This window comes from Mesoplodon mirus, assembly GCF_964341445.2.
Source record: "Mesoplodon mirus genome assembly, chromosome: 3".
NCBI lineage: Eukaryota > Metazoa > Chordata > Mammalia > Artiodactyla > Ziphiidae > Mesoplodon > Mesoplodon mirus.
This window is the reverse complement of record NC_138978.1, coordinates 153,827,985-153,849,755: the sequence shown is the minus strand read 5'-3', so window position 1 is coordinate 153,849,755 and position 21,771 is coordinate 153,827,985. Positions and strand designations below refer to the sequence as shown.

Here is a 21,771-nt window from a genome sequence, read left to right as displayed (position 1 = left end):
AAACACTATAGCAGAGGTTGGCAAACTTTTCCTGTAAAGATGCAGGTAGTAAATATTTAAGGCTTGGCAGGCCCACACGGTCTCTGTTGCAGCTATTCAACTCCGCTGTTGTAGCACAAAAGCAGCCAGAGTCCGAAATGGGCCATGGCAGGAGAATTTACACCACAGAAATCTGCAAACACAGTAAACAGGGCTTTTTTTCCCCACCCCCTCCAGAGAGCTGGGAGTCAAGGGTAAAAGAAGATATTAAGCTTAGAAAAATAAAAGAATGGTCAGAAAGAGAAAAACAAATACCATATGCTAACACACATATATATATAGAATCTAAAAAAAAAAAAAGTGTTCTGAAGAACCTAGGGTCAGGACAGGAATAAAGATGCAGATGTAGAGAATGGACTTGAGGACACGGGGAGGGGGGAAGGGAAGCTGAGACAAAGTGAGAGAGTGGCATGGACTTATATACACTACCAAATGTAAAATAGATAGCTAGTGGGAAGCAGTCACATAGCACAGGGAGAGCAGCTCGGTGCTTTGTGACCACCCAGAGGGGCGGGATAGGGAGGGTGGGAGGGAGACACAAGAGGGAGGCGATATGGAGATATATGTATACATACAGCTGATTCACTTTGTTATACAGCAGCAACTAACACAACAATGTAAAGCAATTATACCTCAATAATGATGTTAAATAAATACATACATACATAAATAAATACATAAATAAATAAAGAATGGTGAGAAGAAACGGGAGTTACAAAGAGGAACCCGTTTAAGACCTGATGAATTTGAAGTAATAGTGACAACTTCAACTTTGACCCCTCTTCTGAGTGCTTGACCTATACTATTTAACTCCATTTAATTTCAATTGAATATTCCCACAGATACCTCCTAAACTCATCTCTTCCTCTTCCCAAAGCCCTGTCCCCACTAAAACTAAAACAAAACCCCGCTTCACCTCTCACCATATTGAATAACACCACCACCCATGGAACCCCCCCCAATCAAAAAGCTCCCTAAGTCACCGTGAATTCTCCCCTGCCCCCCACCTTCATAACCAGTGCCCAAGTCCAGTCAATTCTACCTCCTAAGTATTTCTCTCCTCCACCTTCTACTCTCTTTCGCCTACCATGTTTTAAGTGTTTAATATGTGCTATGCTTTAGTCATGTGTAATCATTGTTAATTCTTTCAATTACCCAATAAGATAGTTTTACCATTCCTACTCCATATGTGAAGATACTATAGCTTCATCTGTAGAAGCTATAACGGTAGATAATAATAGTATCTACCATTTGTGAGAATTTCAGTGAGATAATCTTTAAACTTGCTTGGTACAGCCAGTTATTACTATTATTGCTATCACTATTATTGCTTCTTCTCCCTGAAATGTTCACCCAGCCCCTTATCAAACAAGCACTTATCTTTCCATATTCAGCTCAAATGTCACTGACACTTTTCTTCCTTTGTTCTCCCACTGTATATGGTACCAGCCTCTTCAATTTGGTTTTATTTAGTCACTTGTCTATATCCCAACCAGATTTCAAGCTTTTCATCAGCATGTTTAAGCAGAATAACAGTCGCCAAAGACACTCATATCTTAATCTCCATAACTTGTGAATATGTTACGTTACTGGCAAAAAGGACTCTGCAGATATAATTAGGGTACAGACCTTAAAACAGATTACCCTGGATTATCTGACTGGGCTTAATCAAATCACATGACCCCTTAGAGAACTGTCTCTGTCCAGAACTGGACAGCACAAAAATGATATGGCAGAAGGGGAAATCAGAGGGATTCGAAGTATGAGAGGGACATGTTGTTGCTGGATACAGAGGTCCAAATGTAAGCACTGGAAAGAGCCCTCTAGGAGCTCACAGTAAGCATGAGAAGGAACAGGCAGCTTCTAGGAACAAAGACCAACCCTTGGCTGAGAGCCAGCAACCACAGTCCTACAACCATAAAGAAAAGAATTCAGCCAACAACCTGAATGAGCTTGAAAGTGGATTTTCTCCCAGAGTCTCCAGTATGGAATGCAGCCCTGCCAGCACCTTGATTTTAGCCCAATGCAATCCATGTCATGTCAGACCTCTGATCCAAAGAACTTTGACATAATAAATTTAGTGGTTTTAAGCTGCGAAGTTTGTGGTAATTTGTAATGCAGCGATAGAAAGCTAATACAGGGCAGAAATTGTATTTCCTCCAACACATAACCTATCCATCTCCCACAGTAATTGTTCAATAAACATATGTGAATGAATTTAGGTGTAAAAGTTTGGAAGGTAGACAGCAATTTGGGAATGGAGCTTAGAAAATAAGTCAGGACTAAAGATGTACAGTAACTGAGCAATCTCCATAAAAATAACAGCTAAAGACATGAGGAAGTACCCCAATGGAATGCTCACTTTATAGCAGGCACTGTGATGGGGTTTAAGGAATTAAATCACATAATTCATTCAACAATCCAATGAGGTAGGCATACTTTTTTTTCTTCCTTTTTGGCCACACCACACGGCATGTGGGATCTTAGTTACCCAGCCAGGAATCGAACCGGCGCCCCTTGCAGTGGAAGCGCGGTCTTAACCACTGAACAGCCAGGGACATTCCAAGGTAGGTATACTTTTATTAACCAATATTACAGAGGAGAAAACAAACATAAAACTGTTAACCTGCCCATGCTCACAAAGCTAAGACGTGCCAGAGGTGAAATTTAAACCCAGCAATCTGGCTCCAGGGCTCTTCCTCTTTAACTGCTAAACTATACTATTTATGTCTGTGTATACATAGCTGGAATACTGAGGGTATATAACACAATAACCACCAAAAGTACAGTGAGAAATACACCAAAAACCCCAGAAAATATAGTGGTTCAGACATCAGGAAAAGAGAATGCTTAAAATTAGAGTAATCACCTGTGCCAAACAACAAAGAGAAGCCATGAAGAATGAGGACTAAGAAGGGACTACTGCCTAAGGCAGTTAGGAAGTCACTGATAACTTTCAATACTACATCATGCAGTCAACTGGTGGGGACAGAAGCCAACTACTCTGAGTTAGTAATGGGTGATAAGAAAATGGAGGCAACATATACATGTCTCTCCAAAGAGAAGTATGTCAGAAGAAGGAAAAACACTAAAATGAAAGAGTTAGTAGGATCATCAGGTTTGAACTATTTTCAGAGAGGGTAGACCTATTTGCCCATAATTTCCCTCGGAGCTATATTCACCACCAATCTTGAACCTCCTAGGCATGGAAGCACATTCAAAGAACTTGAACCTTGACAGTTAAATTAACATATCATGAGTGCAAAAGGGGGCACACCTCTGTAAAGGAGGGCTCAATAAATATCTACTGAATCTGTGAAGACATCTATTCAGTATTCCTTAAATCTCATCTGTTTTCACATCAAGTTGTGACTCTTTTAAGCTATTCATCAGATTCCAATCCTAATTTAAATAACATACTTCTATGTGAAATGAAATAGAAAACGTTTCACTAGGTAAAAGGTAAGGAAGCTGTACAAAGCAAAGAACTTTTTTCTACCAGAAACTTCTTAATCGACTGAACAGAATGTACCTGCATAAATCAGGAGTGATATCTCTTTGCTGGTCTCACTTAGCCATGAAGCATGAAGTGGATCCGATAAAAAGGCCAAATTAAGATCGATAAACATGGTTGAGAAGGGCTGCTTTGTTTACATTTACTTTCTTCTCCAAGTTTGTCTGCAACTAGACAATGTTCACATTGAGGCAATAAACACAAGAACATATGTGATTTTTTTTAAATGTGCCCTTTGACTGTCAATTTCTCCCAAACAGGTGTTGGCTAAATGATTATAAATTGGCCTCTGGATACACCTCTTCAACTGAGCCGTACAGGGCTGGTGATAATATAATTAGACCTAAAAACATCAGGCTGGTGAATGCTTTCCATCTGTTTGGCAATAATGTTTAGTTAACAGTAGTCTTTAAAAGAAGCACCTTCAACTTCAGTTCTTAAAGTTATTTATAGAGCCATTCTTAACACACCAGCACTCCTGCTAACAAGAGCTTTAGCCACTTGGAAATTATTAGCCATACGGCTGTATACAAAGAGAAACGACTGCATTTAACATCTGTATCTTTCCAAATTTACACGCTTCAACCCCATTTAGAGTCATTTCTTAATGAACAGTGCTATGGCGCTGCATTAATATTATAGTTGCATGCACAAAGATCATAAGAAGCCAAACATTTTTTAATGCCAACAGCAGGCCAATCTGTAATGAAGCTGTCAGCATAAAGGGCAAAATAATAGCTTCTTTAACCCTCAAACAGCATTCGTTCATTTGTGGACTAGAACATATCAATTTAAAAACTGCTTCATGGGTTTGCTCACCTTTATAAAGACAAAAATCTAATTTGGTACTAATTTGATACAATTGTCTTCCCAATAAAAGACTCCTAAAACCATCTTTTGTTTCATGATAAAACAAGTACTATAACTAAACCTGTCATGAAATAATTACCTTGGATAGTATACTTTATTGAAAGAATACAAGTAATGTATTTTTCCCTTTCATTTTTCACACTTACTTATCAGCACTATATTAGCATATGGTCTAACAGGAGAGATTACTTCATCTTTGCCCATGGTAATATATAGAATCACTGCTCCTAACTGGGAGAAAAAAAACAAAAACAGACAACTTATGCCTTTAGGATTAGCCTCATCTGCTCCTCAATTCTACCAGCACAATGAGACTTGCCTACTCTTCTTTTGCAACAGTAGCAGGAAAAGCTCCAATTGATTATAAGTCAATTTTGTTAACTAGAATGGGGAAGGCCCAATATTTAACTAGGTACCACCTCTGGAAAGATAGGAGACGTTGGGGAATATATCAAAGGTATCAAATGATGAGTTTTTTTTAAGCACATGAAAAATAAATTTGGAGAAAAGAAAAGAGACAAATAGCAATAAAGACACTATGACTGTGGTGAGGAATTATGGATAGTTCCCTTCAGTGAAGATTATGTGCCACCCATTTTTTAAATTTTTTAGATACTTAATTTAAAGGTTGACATTCAAAGTCTGTAAGTCTCTAAAAGTAAATTCAACTCCAATTCCTTTAAAAAGAAAGACTACCTGGGTTATCTGAGGGAATATCTATCTCTACTTTGGTGCCAGTTACTTCACAGGACTCCAGAACAATTAATAAAAGTGTTTTTTTTTTAATGTTTAAGAAAAGCTTACAGAGGTAGCCATACCAGACAAACAGCGTTTCCCTTAATGGTGTCACAGTACCATTCGTGTTGACGGGATGTCATCCAAATGGACTTCAATTGTGCAAGTTATACTGCTGGGAATTCACACATAAACAAACATACCAGAAAAGAACGGGATCAACATAATAAAGAAGCCAAAGAAAACAGAGAAGCCCAATTCCACAAGTTAGAGAGTCTTTTTCAACATAGTTCCAGATAAATAAGATTATACTTACTGTACTCTCTTTTTACAAAAAAGTCCACACTTAACTTGACCATTATTAGATGAGTTATTAACTAAACTCATCTTGGCAGCTTTATAGGAGCTAGTAATGTTATTCTTCTGTAGAAATGGTTTTGAACAACAAACCTAAAGCACCAAACCTTTGCTCTTCCTGTCAATACCACATGATGATAATCAAATGTTATTTATATTTATTGCTAAAACCCATCTCATTTTATATGCTTAGAATATTCAAAATGTATTTCTACTGTTGATGGTTAATTCCATACCTTACGCTCATGAGATAATCTTATAAAAAAATTAGCTACCAGAAAACAAAGAGTACTAGGTGACCTTTAATACCAACAATTCTCCCCACTGGGATCTAACTTTCTCTTTCTTTGACATCAGAAGGTTAGCAATGTTCCCTGTACCATTGCTCAGCAACTCCAAAAGCAAAAGGTACTCAGCCTACCACTTCCGTCCATGAGAAGTTGCAGCATCAGGAGCATCAGCATGAACAGACTGTGTAGAGGAACTTCTCACCTGTTATGCCATGAAATCAATCTGTTCTTAATGGTCATATGCTCACAAAAGTTGTTTCACTGATAAGAACTGAAGTATGAAAAGTAAAATTTGACATGGATACTTACAACTCTATCCTAAAGGACATTTTCATTTACTACTCTCAAGAATCTATTTTCAGCAAAGCATAAAAGGTACCCCTGTGATGTAAAGGGAACAGAAAAAAATTATTTGGAGTCTTACCAGTGCTTTATTTGTGCTAGAACTTCCAACATAGCACAATATCATGAACTAAGTGAACAAACAATCAAAAAGCATACTGCTTTGTGGACTGACAGCAAAGCCAAAACATCATCAAACAACTTACAGCAAGGAGAAATATCTTTTTGAAGCGGGCTAAGTTCTTTAGGCTTCTATATAACCTAGAAGTATCTTCAAATGTAGGAACAACAGAACTAATCTACTAGGATTCTATGGAAGTAGTACGTAAGATCCACATTTCTTTCCAATTATTAAATTCCAAATTACCATAAATTAAAATATACTTTGCACACCACTGTAAAGCAATTATACTCCAATAAAGATGTTAAAAATAATAATAAAATAAGGATATGTAAAATAATATATATATATACTTTAAATGTTTATCCAAACACATTTAACTCCCAAAAACTTCCCAGTTCAGTTTACCTAATTCTTCTATCTGCCTTAACTACAAGCATACTGGGGCAGGGGCAGGGGAAAAGAACCACAGTAGGACTAGCAAGCAACACAAATCTAAGCTGGTAAATAACGAATTCCTGTATAAGAAAACAACTAATTTTAGATTTCTTTAAATGCCCAGACATTTACAAAGGTTTGAGTATGCTAATTTTTTAATTAAAAGATATTTCAGCAGCGAAAGCTCTTTCATATGCACTACTGATTCTTCATCAAACGTTAACTTTCCAACTTAACACCAGTATAGCCGGTGGCAGCCTGAAGGTTCACCATCTGCTGCTACCCAAAGTCACTGTGGCCACCTTCAGAACATATGCATCAAAGCCTGGAGATAAGAGACCGAAGGAATACTGCGTAAGTCACCATAAGGGTGATGACAAACCTAGAGGCAGGCAACAGGCAAGCTACCAGAAAATTCAGAACATCACGAACCATCAGTCACCTCTTAGAATACATACCCAAGGTCACAAGGGACTCTAGTGGCTGAACAAAAAGACAAGAGAAATACTACCTCTAATGGAATTTACTTAAGTAAATGTGATGATTTTTTCCTTTAAAAAAAGGGGAGAGGTGGCTAGTTTTTTTAAATCCCCTATAATTTTATACAAAGCAAGCATACAATAAATAAAATGAAATATAAATTGAAGGTGTGTTCAGTCTATGAAATAATAATAAAGGTATATATATATTTTTAGGTAGTCATAAAATAAGGTACTTTGCTTTGAAAGGTTTGTTTTCTGTGTACCATCATATCCACAATCCAAATGTTACCCAAGGTAAATGCACTTTGAGATGAGGTTTTATAAAATCCACAAAATAGCAATTAAAAATCCTGATTTCTGGCTACTCAAAAATGTCATTTATTTCAGGTAATGATTATATTCACCACAATACCTCATGTAGAAACAAAATACTGCACTGTCTTTTAAATTACTACAAACAGAGAATCTCAAGAACCTGGCTATATATTCATCTTAAAAGAAATGCACTTATATGAAATTTTCTTATACATCACCCTTGATTCCTGGGTTGGTTTTTTTGGCATCTTTAATGTAGTTAGAGGAAAAGCAATATAGAAAGTATTTTTTAGAATATATAAAGCATCTTTTAATTCTTGATTTTAAAATGGCAGCAGATACATTTAGTTTGCATTCATTCTAATCTTAATCCTGATTTTTAAAAATTCTTCCAAGCTTCCACAGCGAATTAGTTATAAATTAATTTAAAACTAGGGCATTATTAAACATTCATGTACCCTAAGAACTGTCATAACAAAGTCCATTTGTCCTGACCTCTATTTAAACTGAACACAACCTGTTGAGCACAACTATCTACAGTTTCTATAATCAAATACAATACTGTTGTGTGTGTATGCTCCACGGGAACACAATTCAGGCCTCTGTATACTTAGTAACTTCAATAATAATCATGATGATTTTTTAAAAGATCACAGTTTGTCATTGTGATAGCTAAAAATAGAGTATATGTTACCAAAGTAACTTTATCTTCCAAGATGTTATGAATATATTATGAATCATAACATTAAAAAAAGAAAATAAGCATATTTTGGTGGTGCTAAAAGAGATTTGCAAATACAAGTAATTTACTCAAAATTCAAAGGTCAGTCATTCCCACATTGTTTCATTCCTCCAAGGGGCATCGAAATATGCTTGGCAAAGATTGTTTTATCAGGATCAGAAAAGATAAAAAGGATTTTAAAGATGTTCCTCGGGACTTCCCTGGTGGTCCAGTGGTTAAGACTTCACCTTCCAGTGCAGTGGGTGCGGCGGGTTCGATCCCTGGTTGGGGAGCTGAGCTCCCACATGCCTTGTGGCCAAAAAACCAAAACATAAAAACAGAAGCAATATTGTAACAAATTCAATAAAGACTTTAAAAATGGTCCACATCAAAAAAAGAAAAACTTAAAAAAAAAATGTTTCTCTGAAAGTCACTTGGCCAACACCTGGATTATTTATCCTTAGGCGAATAGCTAAATCTAGTCCTGCCCTAGGGTAATGCAAAATACATGTGATTCTCCAGAAAATAATCCAGGGAGTAATTATTTCAACCACAAATATGAATTTTAAATCTCATATTCCTGTTAGCCAAACGTCAATGAATGTGAGCCATTCCTCAATGATGTCTCATACTAGGATGTGAGGTTAATGATTTAGTGAACAATAAAGCTATCACATGTCTTTTTTATACATATGAAAAAAGTTTTACTTTGTATAATTTTTCAAATCCTAGGCCTATACATCTATTACTTCATAAAACATGCTTCCAAAGGACATGGTGTGTCTTTGTAAGAAAACAGGATATAAATATAGCAGAAGGCAGAATATAAAAAACAGAGAAATCGAGTTTAAAACAAATCCTGAGGAGCTTAGGAGGCTCTTCTCAGATCCAAATGCTTTAAAAGCTAGATCTCTACACCTTTGTCATCCTCATTTTGATTGTCTGTTTTCTGTTTTTGCAAAGCAACTTGCCCAAGGCCACAAAGAGATTATGCTAAAGAGAGGTAAAAACTCTGAAGTTCTGGGTTTATAGGCCCAAGTTCAGTTTATGTCATTCAGTACCATAATGAAACCATTTGTTCTGTTTCTTTGGTTTGAATTCTGAAGTTCACTTGGGATAACGACTTGACATTGTTAAATTTAGATGAAAATTAATTCAATTATAAGTATAGTCTGCTGTATTTAGCTTTAGATCCTTCTTATTTGCATTTGCTAGAAACACCTAATACTCTGGTGCTGATATAAACTATGTTCATTCATACTCTGGTTTAATATTTTCATTCTGCTGCTAAGTGTGTTCCATAGATATGCTCAAATAAATTTATAGGCCCTGGAAACTGAAATAAGTCCCTAAAGAGCAGCAAATATGTCCACATAGTTTTTATATAGTGTTCAAAATTGGTGCAGTGTGTACTCAGTAAATGCTATCTTATAAGAATAACAGACGGATACAGAGGCTACATCTTCAAGTCAATCAATACATATCCAACTAAGTTGCCAATGTCAGAGATAGCCTGATTCCAATTCGGAAGAAAATGCTTCAAGGGCAAGAAAGCTTTAAATGTTTTTATTTTTAAGTGTTTTAAATGAGTTTTGCACTTTTGTAGCAGATGGAGTTGAAATTCTGGTACTGGTCAAAATTTAACAATGTTTTAATATGACTAGAAATTTTATTTAGTAGAAGAATACGTGTTGATGTTCTTAAAAATTCCGAAGTATTTTAAAGCATATATGAAACACAAAGACACAACACTATTCTCAAATTGACAATTTCATCGACTGCAACAATTTCCCTGCCAACAATCTACAGGTGTATTCTGTGAGAGAGGGTGAAAAAGGGAGGAGGATGAATGTTTTGACAGTTTTCAAAACTACTCTTCTTGCTCTGATCCTGAACATGTAGTATATTTTGAGGTACAGTCTCACAGAGTATTTGAAATCTTAAAACACATGTATTATCTCTTTTTGTCCCCTTTATAACTATTCAGCAAACATTTGTTAAATCCTTACTGCATGGACAGCACTGTATTTAGTTAGGCATTATCAGAGAAAATAAAAAAGGATCAATTATAGTTTCTGCCCTCTAGGACACGTTAACAAGATATTTAAGGCAACTAAAGGCATACAAGCTAAAATAACACACAACTGAATGCTAAATTGTGTTAATTCAAAGAAAGGAAAGACGAGTATTACAGTTAAGGTAGAGATAAGCTTTCAGCTAAGTCTCGAAGAATGGACTAAACATAGGTGAGCAGGAAGGAAAAAAGGAAGAATTCAAAGAGTTGAAGAAGCTAGAAAGAAAGCATGCACTGAGTCTCCCACAATTCCTTTAGCCTGAAACACTATTCTAGGAGCTAAACCCTACTCATTCCTCATGTCTTTGCTTTGCTTCTAAGAAGCCTCTGGAGAGCCCCAAGCTAGGCACCCCTCCTACATGTTCTCACAATACCCTAGTGTACTTCCTTTGCCCAAAGCAGTTTCACACTGTATTGTAACTGCTATTTCCCACTGAATTATAAACTCTGAGAGGGTAGAGATTAGGTGTTTTATTCACCATTGTATCTCCAGTGGCTATTATCACACTTGACATATAGCAGGAGCTCAACAAATATTTGCTGAATGAATGAATGAATAAATGAGAAAATGGAAAAGACCTGGAGAGAAATGGTGAGGAGGCAGGCCAATTAGATAAATGGTCCCTACCTTTTTTAAGATAATGTGAGTAGAGAGGTATCATTCATTCATTCATTCATTTTTTTCAATACATATATATTGAGTATCTGCTGTTTTTAAGTCACTATACTAAATGTTAAAAATACAAAATTAAATAAGATATAGTCACCAAGCTGGTGTTTGACATGTTATAGAGGCTTATTCTCCAAAGACACATATCTTCTGCACAGGATTTAGACTATCTTTTCTAATAGATGTCTGTGAATACTGTACCAAAATATATAAAAATGTTAATTTTTAGGAAAGAAGGAGGAAAATACTTGGTACTTGAGGCATATGAAGGCTTGTTGGAGGAGGCATAGAAATATCAAAAACTACCATACAATATGGATGAATGCTATGACAGATAGGTTCAAGGCATTAAAAGGACACAACAAAAGATATTTACATTAGACCGTAGAGGTAAGTAAGCAAGGGAGCCTTCCAAAAGAAGACAATAATTAAGAATGAGACAAATTAAGTGAGGAAGGAAAGGTAAAGTCACTCCAGGTAGAGGGGTATAAAACATGACACCTTGTATATCTTACAAGTTCCACAGGGCTGTAACCAAGACAGCATGTTGAGGTGGTCTGGGAATGGTCTTCGTAGGCTTAGCTAAGAAATTTGAACATTATCCTAAAATTCTATGTGAAGGTATTAAAGACTTTTAAGCAAGAGAGTTATTCATTTTAGAAAAATCACTTTCCTAAAGTATCAGCTTTATGAATTATTCTGGCAACAGTGTTGATAATGAACCAGAGGAAAATGAGACTAGAGGCAAATAACAGTATGTCTTAAAAGGGGGATAAAGAGAATAGTGTATATCTTTAAACTTACAAATAACTTGGGATGCCTAAATTTTGATTTGAAACAGTTGAAGGAAAGATGGCTTAGTTGTAACTAGCAGTACCCAGAAGGTATTGGGTCAACCTGAAATAATTATTCTAGCTACATGTCATCTGCAGGATTCTTTGTCCTATTTTGTTGAAAAAAATTTGTTGACAACTTGAAAAAGGTCAACAAAGACATGTTGATCAAAATTATGGATGCCATGAAGCTGAGAGGACTAAACAATGTGTTAAATTTAACATTCTCTGAAATACAGATCACTATCTCCTAGAGAAACTGCATTAAATAACAGTAAACAAATGTTTAAAGTTATACAATAATGACTACAAAGAAAACAAGAGAGGAGATGAGAAAAGATGGAAAAGTTTCAGAAGACAGAAAACGGAATGAATCAGATACTACAGACAGCTAAAGGAGGGATTGAAGAGTGCTACTGAAAACAGGGGCAGTATATGAAAACCTAAATGCCAAATTGATGAGGACATCAGTCCTCCTTCAACCACTTGGCTCCCAGAATGCTGGCTGGTCTAATACTAGATCCCTTGGTAAGAGATTTAAAGGTTCTTTTCTAAGAAAACCAAATAGCCTAAAAGATAAGGCATATAGATACTGACATTATTAGGTCTCCTAATAAAACATCTGGATTATTACGCAAATTGAAGGTCACCAAATGCCCAGCTCAACAAATGAAAAAAACAAAATCCCACCAAACAAATCATTGTGAAATTTTAGAACAGTAGGGACAGGGAGAAGAGCCTATAGGCCTCCAGAGAGAGAAAGGGAGGAAGAAAAAAAATGGGTCGGGAATTGGAATGCAGTATATTGGGTTGGCCAAAACGTTTGTTTGGGTTTTTTATGGAAAAACCCAAATGAACTTTTTGGCCAACCCAACAGAAAACTGATGAAGAGAATTCCCACAGTAACAAGAAGTGGAAGTGTGATGAGGAAAGCTATGCAGAAGGCCAAGAGAACAAACCAATCCATACATAAGCAGAACAAGGAAGGAATCCAAGAGAAAAGACTCTGAGAAAACCACTGATCTACTATCTGAGGTGTCTGACTGCATTGAGACGTTTTAAAATTTTATCAGAGAGTTTAGTAATAAATAATGATAGGGACAGAGAAAAAAATAAGCAAATGGGGGAAAATGAGGCAAGTTATTAACTCTAAGAAAAAACCAAAAATTTGTACATGGAAAGTCCAAAGATATTTCAACAGATTGAAATTTAGGCCAAATTTAAGCAAAATAAAACTAGAAGAAACAAACATAAAACACTACCAATTGGAAAGACAACACACTGTGTTGAAATAACTAAAAACTGGTTATTGGAGAAGGGCAGTACTAAGGACTAAAGAGGCAGTATTTGGCTCAAAAGAAAAAAGGACTTTCTAAGAGTTTCAATTGTGTAAAATGGAATGACTGACTTTGAGACATTAAGTAGCTCTGTCTTTATTCACACTTCTTTACAGTCTCTTCCATGCTGTTTTAGAATTTACATACTGACCTATATCTCTCCTGCTAGACTAAAGAGAGGAACCATGTCTTATATAGCACCTAACACAGTGCCTGCTACATGGTGGCATTCAAAACAGTTTGTTAAATTAATAAATAAAAGGCCCTAAATAAATAAATAAATAAATAAATAAATAAATAAATGGCCCTGAAGCTGAACAGCCATTCAACAGGGCACTACAGATGGGCCACAAGATCTGTAATTCACTGGGTCAGATGACCTTAAAGTCCTTTCTAACCTTGAGATTGTATACCCCAAGCCATTAGGAGGTAAAATGAAACTTGTCCCTTTATTTTGAAATTACTTAGGTTCTCCTATTATAAAACTGACCATACAAATATATTATACATTATACAATCATACTTTAAATACAAAAAGAATTTGACTTCTTTGGAACAAAAATACTCTATTAGTCCAATATATTAACATTAATATTGCAGATAAAGGGTTTTACAAGCATAGAATTTGTTTTATACTCTTAATTATAATTAAGATGTGAATTTCAACAATAGAGACAGAATAAGATATTAAAACACTGAACATTATGAAACATAACTAAAACTCATGTGTGTGTGTATCAAACATGTGGTTGTCCCTTGTTTTAAAAAAACAGGTATACTATGGGCTTCCCTGGTGGCGCGGTGGTTGAGAGTCCGCCTGCCGATGCAGGGGACATGGGTTCGTGCCCCCGTCTGGGAGGATCCCACATGCCGCGGAGTGGCTGGGTCCGTGGGCCATGGCCGCTGAGCCTGCGCGTCTGGAGCCTGTGCTCCGCAACGGGAGAGGCCACAACAGTGAGAGGCCCGTGTACCGCAAAAAAAAAAAAAAAAAACAGGTATACTAGATGTGGCTCCTTAAAGATGATATTATTAATTATAATCAAAGCCTATTTTGATTCCTTATATAAAAACTATGGGTAAACTACATTCCTTTAAATTAAGTTTGTGGATATTAATGTTATCTGCACAATCTAGCTCTATTGTTTACTATTCCTTATCTTCTTGAAGCAGTTTTTGGTTCACAACAAAATTAAGCAGAAAGTACAGAGTTCCCATATACCTCCTGCCCCCAAACACTCACAGCCTCCTCTACTATGATCATCTTGCACCAGTGGTACATTTGTTGAAACCGATGAACCTACACTGACACACTATTATCACCGAAAGTCCACAATTTATATTAGAGTTCACTCGTGGTGTTGTACATTCAATGGTTTTTGACAAATGTACAACACGTATCCACCGTAATAATATCATGCAAAATAGTTTCACTGCCCTCCAAAATTCTGTCTCTGCCTATTCATCCCTCCCCCCTCCTCCTAATTCCTTGCAATCACTGATCATTTTACTCTCTCCATAATTTTTTGCCTTTTCCAGAACGTCATATAGTTGCAATCACACAGTATGTACCTTTTTCAGATTGGTATCTTTCACTTAGTGATATACATTTAAGGTTCCTCCATGTCTTCATGGTTTGATAGCTCATTTCTGTTAAGTGCTGAATAATTTTCCATTGTCTAGATGTACCACAGTTTATTTATCCATTCATCTCCTGAAGGACATCTTGGTTGCTTCCAAGTTTTGGAAATGATGAATAAAGCTGTTATAAATATACACATGAAGATGTTTGTGTAGATATAAGTTTTCAACTCATTTGGGTAAAAAACTAATGAGCATGACTTCTGGATTATATAGTAAAAATATGTTTAGTTTGGTAAGAAACTGTCAAACTGTCTTCCAAAGTGGCTGTACCATTTTGCACTCCCAACCAGCAATGAATGAGAGTTCCTATTATTCCACATCCTCACCAGCATTTGGTGTTGTCAGTGTTCCAGATTTTGGCCAGTCTAATAGATAGGTGGTGGTATCTCATTGTTGTTTTAGTTTGCACTTCCTTGATGACCTATGTTGTGGAGCATCTTCTCATATGCTTATTTGCCATATGTGTGTGTATCTTCTTTGGTGAATTTCCTGTTAAGGTCTTTGGCCCATTTTGTAATTGGGTTGTGCATTTCCTTATTGTTAGGTTTTAAGAGCTCTTTGTATATTCCAGGTAACATTCCTTATGATATATGTCTTTTACAAATATTTTTCCCAGTCTACAACTTGTCTTCATTATCTTGACAGTGTCTTTCACAAAGCAGAAGTTTTTTATTTTAATGAAGTCCAGCTTATCAATTATTTCTTTCATGGATCATGCCTTTGGTTATATCTAAAAAGTCACTGCCATGCCCAAGGTCATCTAGATTTTCTCCTATGTTGTCTTCCAGGAGTTTTATAACTTTGTGTTTTCATTTATGTCTATGATCCACTTTGAGTTAATTTTTTTGAATGATGTAAGGTCGGTCTAGGTCCCCTTTTTTCATGTGAACGTCCATTGGATGTGGTGTTCCAGTACCACGTGTTGAAGCAACTATCTTTTCTCCATGGTACCGCCTTTACTCCTTTATCAAAGACCACTAGACTATATTCATGTAGATCTATTTCTGAACTCTCTATTCTGTTCCATTGATCTGTCTATTCTTTCACCAATCCCACACTGTCTTCATTTCTGTAGCTTTATAGTAAGTCTTGAATTCAGGTAGAATTAGTTCTCTGAGTTTGTTCTTTTCCTTCAATATTGTGTTAGATTTTCTGGGACTTCTGTTCCTCTGTAAAAAATTTACAGTCATTTTCTCAACATCCACAAAATAACTTGCTGTGATTTTGACTGGGATTGCACTAAAAGTATAAATCAAGCTGGGAAGAACTGACATCTTGACAATAATCTCCAAGTATTTGGGAATTTTCTAGTTATCTTTCTTTTACTGATTTCTAATTTAATTCCATTGTGGTCTAAGAGCAGATATTGTAAGAATTCTACTCCTTTAAAGTTGTTAACGTGTGTTTTATAATCCAGAATGTGGTCGTAGTCTACCTTGGTGAATGTTCCATGTGAGCTTGAGAAGAATATATTTTATGCTACTGTTGCATGAAGAAGTCTGTAAGTGTTGATTATGTCCAATTATCTTGATTGATAGTGCTGCTGAGTTCAACTATGTCCTTAATGATTTTCTGCCTACTGGATCTGTCCATTTCTGATACAGTGATATTGAAGTCTCCAACTATAATAGATTTACCTATTTCTCCTTGTAGTTCTATCAGTTTTTTGCCTCACGTATTTTGATGCTCAATTATTAGGCACGTACACATTAAGGATTGTTATATCTTCTTGGATAACTGATCCTTTTATCATTATGTAATGCCTCTGATAATTTCTAATAATTTACCTTGCTCTGAAGTCAGCAATGTCTGAAATTACTATAGCTATTCCTGCTTTCTTTTTTTTTTTTTTTTTTGCGGTACGCGGGCCTCTCACTGTTGCGGCCTATCCCGTTGTGGAGCACAGGCTCCGGACGCACAGGCTCAGCGGCCATGGCTCACGGGCCCAGCCACTCCGCAGCATGTGGGATCCTCCCGGACCGAGGCACGAATCCGTGTCCCCTGCATCGGCAGGCGGATTCCCAACCACTGCGCCACCAGGGAAGCCCTCCTGCTTTCTTTTGATTCGTGTAAACATGGTAAACCTTTCCCTAACCTTTTACCTTTAATCCAATGTGTCTTTTAAAGTGACTGTCTTATAGATAACATATAGTTGGGTCTTGTTTTTTAATCTACTCTGACAAGTTCTGTCTTTTAAATGGTACGTTTAGACCATTGATCTTTATGATTATTTACTTCTATTAAATTGCCCTGCTTATTTTTCCTATTTTTTTCCTCCCACTCTTCTTCTACCATTTGTGGCTTTAATTGATCATTTTATATGATTCGATTTTTTCTCCATTTTAGCAAATAAATTATACCTCTTTTTTTACTTTAGTGCTTGCCCTAGAGTTTGCAATATACATTTACAACTAATCTAACTCCCCTTTCAAATAAAATTATACTGCTTCTCAGGTAGTACAAGTACCTTATAATAGCAAAATATTCTTAATCCATCTCTCATCCTTGGTATCATTGTCATTCATTTCACTCATACAGAAGTACATATAAGCATATATATACATACATCACTATACATAATTGGATACACTGTTTCTATTAATATTTTAAACAAGCTGTTTTTTCTCTTTCCAGTATTCCCATTATGCTTATATTATGCCTTTTATAGTTAAAACACAGTTCTTGGATATCCTGTTCCATTTTTTTTTTTAGTGTTTTTTTCCCTTTGCTTTTCAGTTTCAAGTTTCGATTTACATATTCTCAAGTTTAGAGATTCTTTCCTCGGACCTCTCCAGTCTACTAATGAGCCAATCAAAAGTACCCTTCATTTCTGTATAGTATTTTTTACCTCTAGTTCTCTTTCCAATTCTTTCTTAGAATAAAATTCTTTCTCACATGTTGTCTACTTTTTCTATTAGAGCACACAGTATATATATATATATATATATATATATTTTTTTTTTTTTTTTTTTTTTTTTTTTGCAGTACGCGGGCCCCTCACTTTTGTGGCCTCTCCTGTTGCGGAGCACAGGCTCCAGATGCGCAGGCTCAGCGGCCATGGCTCACGGGCCCAGCTGCTCCGCGGCACGTGGGATCCTCCTGGACCAGGGCACGAACCCGCGTCCCCTGCATCGGCAGGCGGACTCCCAACCACTGCGCCACCAGGGAAGCCCAGCACACAGTATATTAGTCATAGTTGTTTTTAAATTCATGATCTGATAATTCCAACATTCCTCCATATCTGAGTCTGGCTCTGATTCTTGCTCTGTCTCTTCAAACTATGGGTTTTTGCCATCTAGTATGCCTTGTAATTTTTTGTTGAAATCTGTACATGATATACTGGGTGAAAGCGACTCCAGTTAACACTTTAGTAACGTGGTGGTAAGATGACAGGAGAGGGGAGGAATTCTATAGTCCTATGATTATGTCTTAGTCTTTTAGTGAGCCTGTGGCCCTGGACTATGAATTTCACAAGTGTCTATCAGCTTTTCCTCAGCCCTAGATGGAACCAGATGGCTACAGGGGACTGGAGTTGGGTATTTCCCTTCCTCTACACACAAAGCTAGAGCCAAAATGGAGTTTGGCATTTCCCTCATGCCAAGTCAGTTAGGCTCTAATAAGAATAGAATGCTCTGCTATACTTCAAAATGTCTACTTTTCCCCTTCCCCTTTCAGGAAGCCTGAAGGGATTTTTCTCCAATATTCACTGTGAGAAACTGGTAGAGCTCCAGGAGACAAAACTCACAAAAGTGAGGGTACACCCCCATGGAATTTTTACCTCTCAGACTTGTCCCTACTGGATCTCTGGCAATTTGTCAGTTACAGTACAGTTTTATACCCTGGGACTACTTCCCACAGAGGTTTATGCTGATGGGTTTCTGCTTCAGTAACCTGTGATTCTCTGTATCTGATGTCTGTCTCTCCAATGTCAGGGGCAGCTATTGGTCCTATGACTTTACTTCTCTGGTAGATCTCAGAAGAGTTCTTAGTTTTTCAGTTTGTTTAGCTTTGTACTTGTTGTTAGGATGGAGTGGTGCCTTCCAAGATCCTTACATGGCAGACCAAAGGCAAAAAAGTACTATAGTGATTTTTAAGTATTTATAAACATAGGTTTCAATAGCAACATTATTAGTACTATGCTACACACAAAACCATTGTGATGAATTACTTCATTATAAATACATCTACATCTATAGTACTGCTGAATATACTATAATATACTGAAACTATGATTATATTGTATTTGCAGGTTCTAATTTGAGAATTGTGACTCTATTTTTACAATATACTATATATTTGAACTACATACTAAAAATATAGTAGTAAAGTGTATTGTCTTATATATGTGAAAATTACTCTATATTTACTATAAATAATATTCACAGCAGTGATTTCTTAAAGGTTGCAACAAAATAATAATAAATTTGTCAAAAACAATATGAAAGCATATTGGATTATCTCACTTTTGTCGTATTATGCAATCAATAAGTTATAGCAATAATTATTAATCCTTAGTTTATTAGTAGTTTTTTTAATGTCTTTATCCTATATTACCTTGATTTCTAAATAGAATGAACTATGGGAAATGAATAAAGTAGGAAAAATATAATTTTGTGACTTTAAGAATGATATATAAATGGAATCATAAAACATATTTGGGATTCACTTTTTTTTTAATTTTTGAATTTCATTTTATTTATTTTTTTTATACAGCGGGTCCTTATTAGCCATCAATTTTATACACATCAGTGAATACATGTCAATCCCAATCGCCCAATTCACCCCACAACCCCACCCCCCACGCTTTCCCCCCTTGGTGTCCATACGTTTGTTCTCTACATCTGTCTCTCGATTTCTGCCCTGCAAACCAGTTCATCTGCACCATTTTTCTAGGTTCCACATATATGTGCTAACATACGATATTTGTTTTTCTCTCTGTTTTTTTTTTTTTTTTTTTTTTTTTTTTTGCGGTACGCAGGCCTCCCACTGCCGCGGCCTCTCTCATCGTGGAGCACAGGCTCCGGACGCGCAGGCTCAGCAGCCATGGCCCACGGGCCCAGACGCTCCGTGGCACGCGGGATCCTCCCAGACCGGGGCACAAACCCGCGTCCTCTGCATCGGCAGGTGGACTCCCAATGACTGCGCCACCAGGGAAGCCCTGATTTTCTCTTTCTGACTTAACTTCACTCTGTATGACAGTCTCTAGATCCATCCAGGTCTCTACAAATGACCCAATTTCTTTCCTTTTTTTTTTTTAATAATTCTTTATTTTATTTATTTATTTCTGGCTGTGTTGGGTCTTCGTTTCTGTGCGAGCGCTTTCTCCAGTTGTGGCAAGCGGGGGCCACTCTTCATAGCGGTGTGCGGGCCTCTTCACTATCGTGGCCTCTCTTGTTGTGGAGCACAGGCTCCAGAAGCGCAGGCTCAGTAGTTGTGGCTCACGGGCCTAGCTACTCCGTGGCATGTGGGATCTTCCCAGACCAGGGCTCGAACCCGTGTCCCATGCATTGGCAGGCAGATTCTCAACCACTGTGCCACCAGGGAAGCCCAATTTCTTTCCTTTTTATGGCTGAGTAATATTGCATTGTATATATGTACCACATCTTCTTTATCCATTCAACTGTCGATGGGCATTTAGGTCGCTTCCATGACCCGGCTATGGTAAACAGTGCTACAGTGAACACTGGGGTGCATGTGTCTTTTTCAATCATGGTTTTTTCTGGGTATATGCCCAGTAGTGGGATTGATGGATCATATGGTAATTCTATTTGTAGTTTTTTAAGGAACCTCCATACTGTTCTCCATAGTGGTTGTATCAATTTACATTACCACCAACAGTGCAAGAGGGCTCCCTTTTCTCCACACCCTCTCCAGCATTTGTTGTTTGTAGATTTTCTGATGATGCCCATTCTAACTGGTGTGAGGTGATACCTCATTGTAGTTTTGATTTGCATTTCTCTAATAATCAGTGATGTTGAGCAGCTTTTCATGTGCTTCTTGGCCATCTGTATGTCTTCTTTGGAGAAATGTCTATTTAGGTCTTCTGCCCATTTTTGGATTGGGTTGTTTGTTTCTTTAATATTGAGCTGCATGAGCTGTTTATATATTTTGGAGATTAATCGTTTGTCCGTTGATTCCTTTGCAAGTATTTTCTCCTATTCTGAGGGTTGTCTTTTCGTCTTGTTTATGGTTTCCTTTGCTGTGCAAAAGCTTTGAAGTTTCATTAGGTCCCATTTGTTTATTTTTGGTTTTATTTCCATTACTCTAGGAGGTGGATCAAAAAATATCTTGCTGTGATTTATGTCAAAGAGTGTTCTTCCTAAGTTTTCCACTAAGAGTTTTATAGTGTCCAGTCTTACATTTAGGTCTCTAATCCATTTTGAGTTCATTTCTGTGTATGGTGTTAGGGAGTGTTCTAATTTCATTCTTTGACATGTAGCTGTCCAGTTTTCCCAGCACCACTTACTGAAGAGACTGTCTTTTCTCCATTGCATATCCTTGCCTCCTTTGTCATAGATTAGTTAACCAGAGGTGGGTGAGTTTATCTCAGGGCTTTCTATCTTGTTCCACTGACCTATGTTTCTGTTTTTGTGCCAGTACCATCTTGCCTTGATTACTGTAGCTTTGTAGTATAGTCTGAAGTCAGGGATTCTCATTCCTCCAGTTCCATTTTTTTCCCTCAAGACTGCTTTGGCTATTCGAGGTCTTTTGTGCCTCCAAACAAATTTTAAGATTTTTTGTTCTAGTTCTGTAAAAAATGCCATTGGTAATTTGATAGGGATTGCAATGAATCTGTAGATTGCTTTTGGGTAGTATAGTCATTTTCACAATATAGTAGTTTTCTTCCAATCCAAAAACATGGCATATCTCTCCATCTGTTGGTATCATCTTAAATTTCTTTCATCAGTGCCTTATAGTTTTCTGCATACAGCTCTTTGTCTCCTAGGTAGGTTTATTCCTAGGTATTTTATTCTTTTTGTTGCAATGGTAAA

At 36.8% G+C, this 21,771-nt stretch overlaps 1 protein-coding gene across 6 annotated transcripts in view; it reads right to left on the bottom strand.

Annotated features, from left to right (window-relative positions):
• RPS6KC1 (ribosomal protein S6 kinase C1) overlaps window positions 1-21,771 on the bottom strand; it is a 197,708-nt gene that overhangs the window by 49,138 nt on the left and 126,799 nt on the right. The window contains exons 1-2 of one of the 6 annotated variants that reach the window (XM_082616020.1): window positions 5,242-5,406; window positions 3,572-3,723 (exon numbers count right to left, since the gene is read on the bottom strand). The exons of 3 other annotated variants lie outside the window; for them this stretch is intronic. The gene's annotated coding sequence lies outside the window, so the exon portion shown is untranslated. Of the gene's footprint in view, window positions 1-3,571; window positions 4,735-5,241; window positions 5,407-21,771 lie in introns of those variants that run through there. 2 more of the 6 variants (XM_082616022.1, XM_082616021.1) reach the window with 2 other exon arrangements.